Source organism: Pteropus medius, unplaced genomic scaffold (assembly GCF_902729225.1).
Source record: "Pteropus medius unplaced genomic scaffold, Ma_sr-lr_union100, whole genome shotgun sequence".
NCBI classification, from domain to species: Eukaryota; Metazoa; Chordata; class Mammalia; order Chiroptera; family Pteropodidae; genus Pteropus; species Pteropus medius.
The window spans coordinates 151,949-166,223 of record NW_024346822.1 but is presented as its reverse complement, the minus strand read 5'-3'; positions in this window follow the sequence as shown (position 1 = coordinate 166,223).

The following is a 14,275-nucleotide window of genomic DNA, read 5'->3' as shown; positions in this document are numbered from 1 at the left end:
GGTTTGGAGCTGCTTCAGTCTCAGGTTGGGGATATGCCTGTATCTTATCAATCACCACCTCCAACATTACTTTTGTCTTACCTGACCAGACAACTCCCAAGAATTTAACAGAGAACCTAGGTCCCTGAACCTTGTCCTTGTTGACTATCCAACCCCAGTCAGCAAGAGCTTCTCGCAGGCCGGTCGTCGCTGCTTCTATTTCTGTAAGAGAATCAGAGGTTAGCATTATGCCATCAATGTAATGATACCAGTGCACTGCAGGCAGTCGTTTCCACATGGCTAAATTTTGAGCCACAAGACCATGGCACAGGGCAGGGCTAGAGAAAAAGGTATGTACCAAGTCCATTGCATAATGGTATCGTCCAAATTCATGTGACAACCTGTCCATGATGTATGTGACGTTCAGCATGGCAGCATGCAGGGGCACCTGAACCTTATTCAGCTCCTGCAGCTTCAGGTCAACCGGCTCCCCCGCCAACCAGGTGCCCCAGCCTGATCCCGAATCAGAGAGATAATCAGTCAGCCGCACCTCATGGGTTGTGGCTTTCCCGGGAATAGGAGTGAATTGCTGGTCAGAGCGCAGCTGATTCCACAGCACCAGCAGCACTTCATTAGGTTGCTGCTCAATCTTTTCTGCAGTGACCCCTACCAAGAGATCAAACTGCATTTGCCTGCAGCTCACTCTCACAGCCGAATGGGCTGGGCACTGCTCCACTCTCACTTTTCAGCCACGCCTCCGACCTTGCACTAGCAGGTCTGGGAGTGCGTCTGGAAGTAGGGCACACACTTAGGTGGAACGCTCCTTGCATTTCACTTCCACATCCACCAAACTAGCCATAGCGAACATCACCTACCTCATGGATCCGCCTACCCACATAAGGGGACAGCAGTGCTGCCATGACACCAAAAGTACCGGTAGGGCCAGAAGTCAAAATCAAGTCCTTCACATGTATTGTAAATACTTCTTCCTTGGGGCTTGTATACTGGGCATGAAATATCATCTGTCACATGCCTATTTCCCGAATTATCTAGACCAGATCTAAGTACGTGATCCATCTGTTCACTGTCTACAGTACTTACAATTCATGTACTTACTGGCCTGGATGTTCCTGAGCAGCCTGGAGGTTCAGGGTCAGGCTCAGCAGGTGCAGCACCTACAGAGCTAAGAAGTGCTGGAAAGGTGGCTGGTGGCAGCGGAATGTAAGCTGCAGGACCCTGACAACTACAACATCTCCAAGGCTTTCCAGACTTCCTCCTGACATGGCTTCACTCCATCCCCAATCCTCCGTGGCCTTCCATGTAGCCATATTTGTGGCCACGGGGTACCACTGGGAGGTGGGGGGGGGGGCAGGGGCAGGAGGGCCACATATCCTCCACCCAAGTCTCCTCCACCTGGGAATCATCTGGAGTGCCAGGGACTATACAACCCCCATCCTGCTGACTCTACCAAGTGTCAGTGCCGGGCTGATCAAGAAGGGAAGGTTCGATGGTGAGATGCCCAGTTGGAAGAATGTACAATAGACGGACACCAACTTTATTGTGGGGAGCGCAGTATTGCACACACTTCTCCTGCTCCTCTACTTGTGCTCCCCTTCTGCTCTCCAGAAGACTGCATGGCTCCACAGATAGCAGAGTACAATAGTGGCATTCAGCCACACATGCATGATACAATAAGCTGAAATATGTTTATATATTTTAGGTGCAAAAACCCTACTATACTAATGTAACATTCTAAATATGCAGTCCTATTCCTAGCTGTGAGCCTGGATCATAACCAGACCTGGGACTCACCAGGCCTGGGACCCACACTGAAAGAGAAGAGAGAGAGAGAGCAAGGGACTCAGAATCTATTTGAAGAAATAATGACAGAAAATTTCACTAATCTAGCAAAGGAATTAGACATACAAGTTTAGGAAGCAAAAAGAGTTCTAAACAAGAGGAATTCAAACAGACCTACACTAAGACACATCATAATTAAAATGCCAAAGGTCAAAGACAGACAGAGAATCTTAAAAACACCAAAAGAAAGACAGCAAGTTACTCACAAGGGTACTCTCATAAGATAATCTTCTGATTTTTCAATGGAAACTGCAGGCCAGAAGGGACTGGCAAGAAATATTCAAAGTTATAAAAAATAAGAATCTACAACAATAAATACTCTACCCAACAAGACTTTTAATTAAAATGGAAGGTGAGATAAAGAGCTTCCCAGACCCCTCACCCCCCCAAAAAAAAGCCTAAAGAATTAATCACGACAAGCCAGTATTACGACAAATGTTAAATAGACTTCGGTAAAATGAGAAGGGGTAAAATAGAATATAGAAAAATCAAATAAAGAATAATAAAAAGGCAGTAACTATGTACCTATCAACAATCAATTTAAATGTAAATGGATTAAATTCTTCAATCAAAAGATATAGGATAGCTGAATGGATAAGAAAACAAGACCCATGCATATGCTGTCTACAAGAGACCCATTTCACATCAAATGGCACTGACAGACTGAAAGTAAAGAGATGAGAAAAGATATTTCATGCAAATGGAAATGAAAAAAAAAGTGGGAGTAGCGATACTTATATCACATAGACTTTGAAACAAAGGCTATAATACGAGACAAAGAAGGGCATTACAGAATAATAAAAAGATTGATAAATCAAGAGGGCATAACCCTAATAAACATACACACATCCCACATAGGAGCACTTACATACATAAAGCAATTATAGACTGGCATAAAAAGAAAGATTAACAGTAATACACTCATAGTAGGAGATTTTAACACCCCATTGACACCAATGGACAGATCGTCCAGACAAAGAATCATCAAGGAAACAATGGGCCTAAAAGATAGATGGATTTAATAGATATTTTCAGAGCATTTTACTCCAAAGCAGCAAAATATACATTCTTCTCAAGTGCACATGAAACATTTTCCAGGATGGACCACATATTAGGACACAAAACAAATCCCAATGAATTTAAGAAGAGTGAAATCATATCAACCGTCTTCTCTGATCACAATAGTATGAAGTTAGAAATCGACTACAAAAATAAAATTGGAAAATACACAAATACATGGAGCTAAATAACATGCTACTAAACAATAAATGGGTTATTAATGAGATCAAGGAAGAAATCAAAAGAAACCTAGAAACAAATGCAAATGAAAACACAACAACTCTAAATCTCTGTATGGGGCATAGTGAAAGCAGTCCTAAGAGGGAAATTCATAGCAATACAGGCCTACATCAAGAAATAAGAAAAAGCTCAAATAAACAATCTAACCTTACACATAAAGAACTAGAAAAAGAACAGCAAACCAAGCCCAAAGTTAGTAGAACTAAGGAAATAATAAAGGTCAGAGTGGAAATAAACAAAATAGAGTCTAGAAAAACAATATAAAATATTAACGAAACCAAGAGCTGGTTCTTTGAAAGGATAAACAAAATTGACAAACCTTTAGCCAGATGCATCAAGGAAAAACAGAGAGGACTCTAATAAATAAAATTAGAAATGAAAGAAGAGAAATAACTATAGACTGCACAGAAATACAAAGGATTATAAGAAAATACTACGAGCAATTATATGCCAACAAATTGGACAATCTGGAAGAAATGGACAAATTCCTAGAAAATGATAATCTCCCAAGACTGAGTGAAGAAGAAACAGAAAATTTGAACTGACCTATTACCACCAATGAAATAGAATCAGTAATCAAAAACCTCTCCCAAAACAAAAGTCCTGATCTAGATGTCTTCATAAGCAAATTTTACCAAACATTCAAAGAAGAATTGATACCTATTTTTCTCAAACTCTTCCAAAAAATTCGAGAAGAGGGAAGGCTCCCTAACTCCTTTTATGAGGCCACTATTACCTTGATTCCAAAACCAAAGACATTAAAAAAAAAAGAGAGAGAAAATTATAGGCCAATATCTCTTATGAACATCGATGCAAAAATCCTCAACAAAATATTAGCAAACCGAATTCAGCAATACATTAACAATATCATACACCATGATCAAGATGGACTTAATCCTGGGATGCGATAATATCCTCAAATCAATTAATGTGATACACCACATTAACAAATCGAAAGATAAAAACCATATGATCACATCGATAGATTCAGAAAAAGGGTTTGAAAAAACCAGCATCCATTTATGATAAAAACTCTCAGCAAAGTGGGAATAGAGGGAACATACCTCAACACAATAAAGGCCATATATGACAAAGCTACAGCTAACATCATACTCAATGGGAAAAGGCTCGAAGCATTTTCCTTAAGATCAGGAACAAGACAAGGATGTCCACTTTCGCCACTCCTTTTCAACATTGTATTGGATGTCTTAGCCACAGAAATAAGACAAGAAAGTAAAATAAAAGGCATCCGAATAGAATAGGAAGAAGTAAAACTCTCATTATTTGCTGATGACATGACACAATATATAGAGAACCCTAAAGAGTCCACCTGAAAACTGTTAGAACTGATCAATGAATTCAGTAAAGTAGCAGGTTACAAAATAAATATTCAGAAGTCAGTGGCATTGTTATACACTAATGATGAACTTTGGAAAGACAAATTGAGAAAACAATCCCATTTACAATTGCATCAAAAACAATAAAATACCTGGGAATCAAATTAACCAAGGCAGTAAAAGACCCATTCTCAGAAAATTATAAGTCATTGAAAAAAGAAATTGAAGAAGATAAAAATAAATGGAAGAATATACCGTGCTCATGGGTAGGAAGAAACGTCATTAAAATGGCCATACTATCTAAAAGCAAGCTATAGATTCAGTGCAATCCATATCAAAATACCAATGGTATTTTTCAGATAGCTAGAACAAATAATCCTAAATTATACATGGAACCATAAAAGACCCCGAACAGCCACCGCAATCTTGAGAAAGAAGAACAAGGAGGTATCACACTACCTGATGGCAAAGTATTCTACAAGGCTACAGTAATCAAAACAGCATGGTACTGGCATTAAAACAGATACATTGGTCAATGGAACAGAGTAGAGAGCCCAGAAATAACCTCACACCTATACATTCATTTGATATATGACAAATGAGGTAAGAATATACAATGGAGTAAAGACAGTATCTTCAGCAAATGGTGTTGGGAAAATTGGACAGATACATGCAAAAAAGAAAAAAAAGAAACTGGACCATCTTCTTACACTGTATACAAGAATACACTCAAAATGGATTAAAGACTTAAATGTAAGACCCAAAACCATAAAACTTCTAGAAGAAAATATAGGCAGTAAACTCTCTGGCATTACTAACAGGAATTTGTTTTCAGATATATCTCCCCAGGCAAGGGAAACAAAAGGAAAAATAAACAAATGGGACTACATCAAACTAAAAAGTTTTATACAGCAAAGGAAACCATTAACAAAACAAAAAGACATCCAACTTATTGGAACAAGATATTTGCATGTGATACATCTGATAAGGAGTTAATTTCCAAAATATAAAAAGAACTCATACAACTCAACGACAAAAAACAAACAATCCAATTAAAATATGGGCAGAAGACCTGAACAGATACTCTCCAAAGAGGAAACACAGATGGCCAATAGACATATGAAACGATACTCAAGGTCACTAACCATCAGAGAAATGCAAATTAAAACCACAATGAGATATTACCTGATACCTGTCAGAATGGCTCTCATCAATAACTCAAAGAACAAGTGTTGACAAGGATGCAGAAAAAAGGAAACCCTTATACATTGTTGGTGGGATTGCAAATTGGTACAGCCACCATAAAATCAGTCTGGAGGTTTCTCAAAAAATTAAAAAGGGATATACCTTTTGATCCAGCAATTGCACTTCTGGATATTTATCTAAAGAAAAACAAAACAATAATACGTAAAGATCTATCCACTCCAATATTCATGGCAGAAGAATTTACAATAGCCAAGATATGGAAGCAACCTAAATGCCCATCAACAGACAATTGGATAAAGAAGTTATGGTTCATATGTACAATGTAATATTACTCAGCCATTAAAAAAATGAAATCCTACTATTTGCAACGACATGGATGGACCTAGGTTATTATGCTGCATAGAGTAAGTCAGAGACAGGGATAGATAAATACCATATGATATCACTTACATGTGGAATCTAAGGAACAAAAAGAACAAACTCATCAAAAACTCACTCACAAATATATAGGACAATTTGGTGACAGACAGAGGGGATGGAGGGTTGGGGGATAGAAGAATGGGATGAAGGGTTTAAGAAGTACAAATTAGTAGCTGATAGTTGGTCACAAGGATGCAGAGCATGGCATAGGGAATGCAGTTAGCATTAATATATTGGCTGGGTGTAAAACAAGAGGAGATAAGAGGCAATTAGTGGTATCATTTTATAAACTATATAACTGTCTAACCAATGTACTGTATACTTGAAATTAATTTTTAAAAATACAAAAAGAAAAAAGAAATAATGATGGAAAACTTCCCTAACCTGGTGAAGGAAATAGACATAAACCCTAGGAAGCTGAGAGAGTCCCAAAAACCAGGAACCCCAAAGGCTTACACCACGAACCATCATGATTAAAATGCCAAAGGTTAAATACAAAGAGAGAAACTTAAAAGCAGCAAGAAAAAAGCAGTTAGTTACCTATATGAGAGCACCCCTAATACTGGCAGCTGATTTCTCAAAAGAAACTATGCAGAACAGAAGGGCTTTGCACAAAATATCCATTGTGATGAAAACCCAGGATATACAACCAAGAATACTTTACTCAGCAAATTTATCACTTAGAGTTGGACAGACAAAGAGCTTCCCAGACAAAAATAAGCTAAAGGAATTCATCAACACCAAGCCATTATTATAGGAAATGTTGGAGGGACTTCTTTAAGAAGAAAAAACATGTATCAAAAACATGAATAAAGAATAATAATAACTACATTTCTATGAAAGAGTACCTAAAATGGAAAAGAATTAAGTGCTCCAACCAAAAGATAGAGTGGCTGAATGGATAAGAAAATAAGACCCCTACATATGCTGACTACAAGAGACTCACTTCAGATTAAAAGACACATAAACTAAAAGAAAGGGGATGGAAAAAGTTATTGCCTTGATGGAACTAGAGGGTATTGTGCTGAATGAATTGGGTCGGATAGAGAATGACAAATATCGCATGATTTCATGTATGTGTGGAAACTAAAGAACGAAATAAATAATAACAAAAAAATGAAAATAAATTCATAGATTCAGAGAATATTGGAGAGCTATTATATGGGAGGGGTGTTGGGGGGACAGCAAAAAAAAGCAAAGGGATTAATAAGTACAAATGGATAGATATGCAGGATAGATATGGAGATGTAGAGTATAGCATAGGGAAGATGGTCAGTGATGTAATAAATATGTAAGGGGGAAGTGGGGAACTAGATTTAGAGGAGTGATCATCTTGTTAATCATGTGGATCTCTGATTACTATGCTGTACACCTGAAATTGGTATATTATTGTATGGCAACTATAATTGAAAAAAAAATTCATTGAATTGTATAATATAAATATGAACAATTAATTGTCCATTACATTTCAATAAAGCTGGAATAAAAAAAAAAGAAAGATACTTTCATGTCAAGAAAGCTTCCCGGAAGAAAGTGATATCTAAGTGAAAATCTAAAGGAGCTGTGGGAATTAACTTCACTAAGTACTAGAGAACAGCTATCTCAGGTAGAGGAAAAACCATTTACAAAGGCACAAAACCTTAATATAACATGGCTTATTAGGTGACTATCAGTACTCCTTCATGATTGGAATATAGGATTCAAGGGTAGTGCGAGGGTGTTGGGGAATGTCATCAAGAAGATGTGACTGCTGATTTGACTTTCAAACCGGACACGAGCAATTGGAGGCTCCCCCCTCTTTCCTTGTCTTTGCAATGTGTGCCCTGCTTGCCTTCCCTGCACTAGAAGCTACCCGAGGACACAGCCTTGATATAGAAATGTGATGTTGAGACTATCTGTACTGTGTATGTGACTAAACCCAGTTAAGATCCCCTGTGTACATGGCTGACCCCAGTTAAGGCCTCTGTAAACTTTTAAGATTTGACCAGTGGGTGTGAGAAACTACTGTGTAGTTGCCTAAGACAAGCCTTATAAGTTCCCTTGCTTATTAAACCTGCTACCTACCAATTCGAAGTCTCTCTCTACCTTTTGTATTTGGGACCAGTTTCAGATTATACCTGGGAAGCTTCCAAAGAGGTTGCAACCCAACGGAAGTGCATAGTAAATGAAGCCTGAGGAGGAAAACAGGGACAAATTAGCTAGACTATGAATAATAGGCTTGATCATTTAGAGAAATAGGGAGCCACAAAATGTTGCATGTAGGGGCATAATATAACAAGAATAGCATTTTAGATGGGTCACCTTGGTGGCAGTATGGAAAAATAGATAGGAAAGAGTCACAACTGAATGCTGTTGCAATAATCCAGATGAGAAATGTTGGTAAACTAAACTAATGCATTGGTAGAGGGGATGGAGAAGACATACTCAAGTGATATTTGGAAAGTTGAATTGCCAGTACATGTAATAATACAGTCATGATACAACATGAGAAGCATTATAATAACAATAAGTAGAAAATACAATCTAGAAGGAAAAGCAAACATTCTTTCTGTGGAAGGGCTGGGCGAGACTCTTCTGAGAAGAGCTGTGGTTATCCCAGCTAGAAGATACGTGTACAAGGACACAAATGAGTGAAAGTAATTGTTTGTTCAGTGAATCGCTTGAGTGATGTCTGTGTGTTTTCAGCAACAGAGGACTTTTTACCAACTAAATTTTTCTCTAAACCTTAATGTTTAAAATGGACAGAAGTGATGAACCAATTCCCCAGGCAGTTTAAATATTTTGGTAAAGTACGTCATCGTTTGCAGAACGCTGGAGTAACCTGCCCTGTGAGTCCCTGTGAAGTCCAGTTGAAAACTTGCTAGGGTAGAACTCTCTCTACTGGAGTCCAAATCACCAAGCTAAGATATAAGTAGATCATTAAACTACTTAAAGAGAAGTTGCATGAGGTTCATTATTCCCTGGATCTAAGCTGTGCGCCATATACTACCTAAAGCACTTCAAAGATTCACTTAATCTCTGAAGTTAAGGAGAATCTGAAAAACCAGGTGAATGGATAACTTTATTTGTGGTTCTCATCCTTTCTTTTCAGTACTGAGTATCCTTGTCCAAAGGCCAGTTGCATTTCTACCCACCCCCCATCTCTGTACCAGTCTTCTATACTTCAGTATGAATATAAGTAAATGAATATGTAGACTGAGTATAGTATATGGGTTTTGGGGTCTCATATCACAATGATTCAAAACTGACTCTTTTAAAAATCATATTATAGTGTCTGTATGGGATCAATAAGAATAATGTCTTCCTCCCTACTCCAATCTCCTGCTTTTCACATTATTCTGTTCTATAGGTGAATGTTGTTCAAACTGTATAGGATACATAAAGATTTTAAAGAGATGTGTCAACAGGTTTTCTTTGTGCGGCTATTTGTTTTTAACCAATCTCCAGGTTTTTAACTTCCATGAGTACTCTTTCCTAAACTTGATCTCATGAAAATATACCTGATGTTTCTACTTTTCCACCTTCCTTTCTGAAATTTACAAAAGAAAAGTATGTCTCTAACTCTTCTCAATGTTTGATGCCTGGCCCCAAGGTAAGAAAGCCTGCTGGACACCAAAGAGACCATTGGAAACATTGGTGCTGACATTGAGAAAGTGCATTGCGTTAATGGTGAGATAATAAATCTTTTTGTAAAGGCAAATAGGTTTTAATGCCTTGATTTCAATAAAATCAGAGGAAGGCCTAACCAATTTGGCATTAAATCAATCATTAGATATAATTTTGATGATAGCTTGTTATGTAATTTTTTGAGATATTATGCAGCAAGTGATCAGTTGAATGATATTGTTTTCTCCACAGTTTTACTGACCTATAATAGACAATTAGTTGTTTATATTTACATTGTACTATTCAATGAACTTTTTATCAATTATAGTAGGCATACAATAATATATTAGTTTCACTTGTATAGCATAGTGATTACAGCTCGTGTTCACCCTACTAAAGCTAGTACCCTTCTTCCTCCTTATATATTTATTAAAACATTGTTGACTATTTTCTTGATGCTGCAGGATATATCACCATGACTATTTTGTAACTATCCATTTGTATTTCTTAATCACTTCTCCCTGCTTTACCATCCTTCAAACTCCCTCCTGTCTAGTAGCTCTCAGAATTCTCTGTATCTATGAGTTTCCTTCCATTTTTGTTTATTGTTTTTTTTTTCTTTAGATTCTGATGTCCATGAAATCGTGTGATATTTGTCTTTCTCTATCTGACTTACTTCATTTAGTACAATACCTTCTAGGTCCATCAAGGCAATATCTTTTCCCATCGACTTGCTTTTAATCCGGGTGTATATTTTAATCTGAAGTTAGTCTCTGGTAATGAGCATATGTAGGGGTCTTGTTTTCTTATCCATTCAGTCATCCTATCTTTTGGTTGGAGAACTTAATTCTTTTCCATTTGAGGTAGTTGTTGACAGATATGTATTTATTACCATTTTTATTCATGATTTTGATATATATTTGTTTCTTCTTAAAGTAGTACCTCCAATATTATTTGTAATAGTGGATTGGTGTTAATGAATTCCTTTAGCTTATTTTTGTCTGCGAAGCTCTTTATCTGTCCTTCAACTCTAAATGATAACTTTGCTGCATAAAGTATTCTTGGTTGTAGATTCTGGGTTTTCATCACATTGAATATTGTGTTCCAAGCCCTTCAGTCCTGCATGGTTTCTATCTTTCTTTTTCTTTTTTAATTTATTAGGATAACAATGGTTAATACAATTATATAATTTTCAGGTATATATTATAACTTAAAATCTGTATATTCTATTGTGCGTTTACCACCCAAAGTCCAGTTTCCTTCAGCTACCATATATTTGATCCCCTTTACCCTCTTCACCCTCCCCTACCCCCCTATATTTGAACCCATTTACCCCATCTATCTCCCCCCTCCTGCCCAACCCCTATCCTCTGGTATCCACTACTATATAGTCCATGTCCATGAGTCTCTGTTTGTTTGTCCTGTTCCTTTGTTGCTTTTAGGTTTATATTCCACATAGAAGTGATATCATGTAATTTTCAACTTATTTTATCTGGCTTATTTCGCTTAGCATGATTATCTTGAGGTCCATCCATGTTGTAGCAAAAGGAAGTCTTTCATCTCTTCTTACAGCTAAGTAATATTCCATTTTATATATGTACCACAGCTTCTTTATACAATCATCTATCATAGGACACTTCTGTTGCTTCTATGTCCTGGCCACTGCTATGAAAATTGATGTGCAAATATCTTGATGGATATGATTTTTTAAGTCTTTAGCATAAATACCCAGTAGAGGGATTGCTGGATCATATGGTAGATCAATTCTCAGGTTTTTGAGGAACCTCCATACTGTTTTCCATAGTAGCTGTACCGATTTGGAGTCCCACCAGCAGTGCATGAGGGTTCCTTTTTCTCTGCATCCTCTTGAGCATTCGTTATTACTTGTCCTGTTGATTATAGCTATTCTAACAAGTATGAGATGGTATCTCATTGTGTTTTGATTTGCATTTCTCTAATAGCTACCGATGTTGAACATCTTTTCATATCTTTGTTGGTCATTTGTATGTCCTCTGGGGAGAAGTCTCTGTTCGGATCCTCTGCCCATTTTTTGAACGGATCATTTGTTTTTGTTGTTGTTATTGAGTTGTATGAGCTTTTTGTATATTTTGGATATTACGCTATTATTGGAGGCATTGCTTGCAAATATATTTTCCCATTGAGATAGTTGTCTCTTTACCCTGTTGACGGTTTCTTTTGCTGAGCAGAAGTTTTTACTTTGATGTAGTCCCATTCATTTATTTTTGCTTTAACTTCCCTTGCCTTTGAGGTCAAATTCATAAAATCCTCTTTAAGTCCAAAGTCCCTGAGTTTCATTCCATTTTTATTACTGCCACTTTGTAATTTGAAGTCAGGCAGAGTGATGCCTCCAGCCTCATTCTTTTTTCTCAGCATGGATTTTGCAATTTGGAGTCTTTTGTGCTTCCATATGAATCTGATGATTTTTTGTTCTATTTCTTTAAAAACTGCTGATGGGATTTTGATGGGGATTGCATTAAATTCGTATAATGCTTTAGGTAATATGGTCGTTTTAACTATGTTGAGCTTCCAATCCAAGAACATGGAATATCTTTCCATTTCTTTGCATCTGCTTCTATTTCTTTCAATAGAGTCTTGTAGTTTTCATTATATAGGTCCTTCACATATTTCATTAAATTTATTTCTAAATATTTAATTCTTTGTGTTACAATTGCAAAAGGAATTACTTTTTCCCCTTCTTTTTCTGAAACTTCGTTGTTAGAGTATAGGAACGCTATAAATTTTTGAATGTTGATTTTGTAACCAGAAACTTTACTGTATTTCTTTATTGTTTCTAGTAATGTTCTTGTGGAGTCTTTAGTGTTTTCTATGTCATCTGCAAATAGTGACAATTTGAATTCTTCATTTCCTATTTGGCAAAAGCAGACAAAAGAGGAAATTTCATAGGATTACAAGCCTACCTTCAAAAAAAAAAATAATAATGAGCCCAAATAAACAACCTAATGCTTCATCATAAAAAAAAAAAATTAGAAAAGGAAGAACAAATGAAGCCTAAAGTCAGCAGAAGGAAAGAAATCATCAAAATTAGAACAGAAATAAATGAAATTGAAAACAAACAAACAAATAAATAAATAAAATGCAACAAAGATTTGGTTCTTTGAGAACGTTAATAAAATTGGAAATCCCTTGGCTAGACTCGTTAAAGAAAAAAGTGATTTTGTTCAAATAAACAAAATCAGGGATAAATGAGGGGAAATTACAACTGACATTGCAGAAATACAAAGGATCATACAATACTATAAAAAGTATATAACACCAAATATTATAACCTAGAAGAAATGTAACAATACTTAGAAAAATACAACCTTTCTAGACTGAATCAAGAAGAACTGGAAAATCTAAATAGACTGTTCAGCATATGGAAATTGAAACAATCATTAAAACCTACCAAAAAGTAAAACTCCAGGACCAGATGCCTTTACCAGTGAATTCTACCAAACATTCAAAGAAGATTTAATACGTATTCTCCTCAAACTCTTCCAAAAAATCGAAGAGGAAGCAATAATTCCCAAGTCATCTTATGAGGCCAATATTACTCTGAAGAAGTCAAACTGTCACTATTTGCAGATGACATGATTCTCTATATAGAAAACCCTAAAGACTCCACAAGAACACTACTGGAAACAATAAGCAAATAAAGTTGCTGGATACAAAATCAATGTTCAAAAATTCATTGCATTCATATACTCTAATAATAAAGTGTCAGAAAAAGAAGTGGAAAAAATAATTCCTTTTGTGATTGCAACAAAAAGAATAAAATACCCAGGAATAAATCTAACGATACATGTAAATGACCTATATAATGAAAACTATAAGACCCTATTAAAAGAAATCAAAGAAGATACAAAGAAATTGAAAGATATTCTGTGTTCTTGGATCAGAAGAATCAACATAGTTAAAATGACCATATTACCTAAAACAATATACATATTTAATGTCATCCCCATCAAAATCTCATCAACATTTTTTAAATAAATCGAACAGAAAATCATCAAATATGTATGGAAGCATAAAAGACCCCAAACTGCCAATGCCAAAGCCATCCTGAGAAAAAAGAAAGAGGCTGGAGGCATCCTTGTGCCCAACTTTAAATTATACTACAAAGTGACAATAATCAAAACAGCATGGTGTTGGCAGAAAAACAGACACACAGACCAGTGGAATAAAATTGAGAGTCTACAAGTAACCCCACATTTGTATGTACAAATAATTTTGACAGGAAAGCCAGAGACATACAGTGGAGAAAGGTAAGCCTCTTCTATAAACGGTGCTGGGAAACTGGAAAGCTACCTGCAAAAGCATGAATCTAGAGTGTTGTCTATAACCACACACCAAAATTAACTTGAAATAGATTAAGGACCTGAATATAAGACCTGAAATAATAAAATACATAGAAAAAAAAACTTAGGAAGTAAACTCAAGGTCCTTGGACTTAAAGAGGATTTTCTGAATTTGACCTCAAAGGCAAGGGAAGAAAAAACAAAAATAAATGAATGGGACTACATCAAACTAAAAAGCTTCGCACAGCA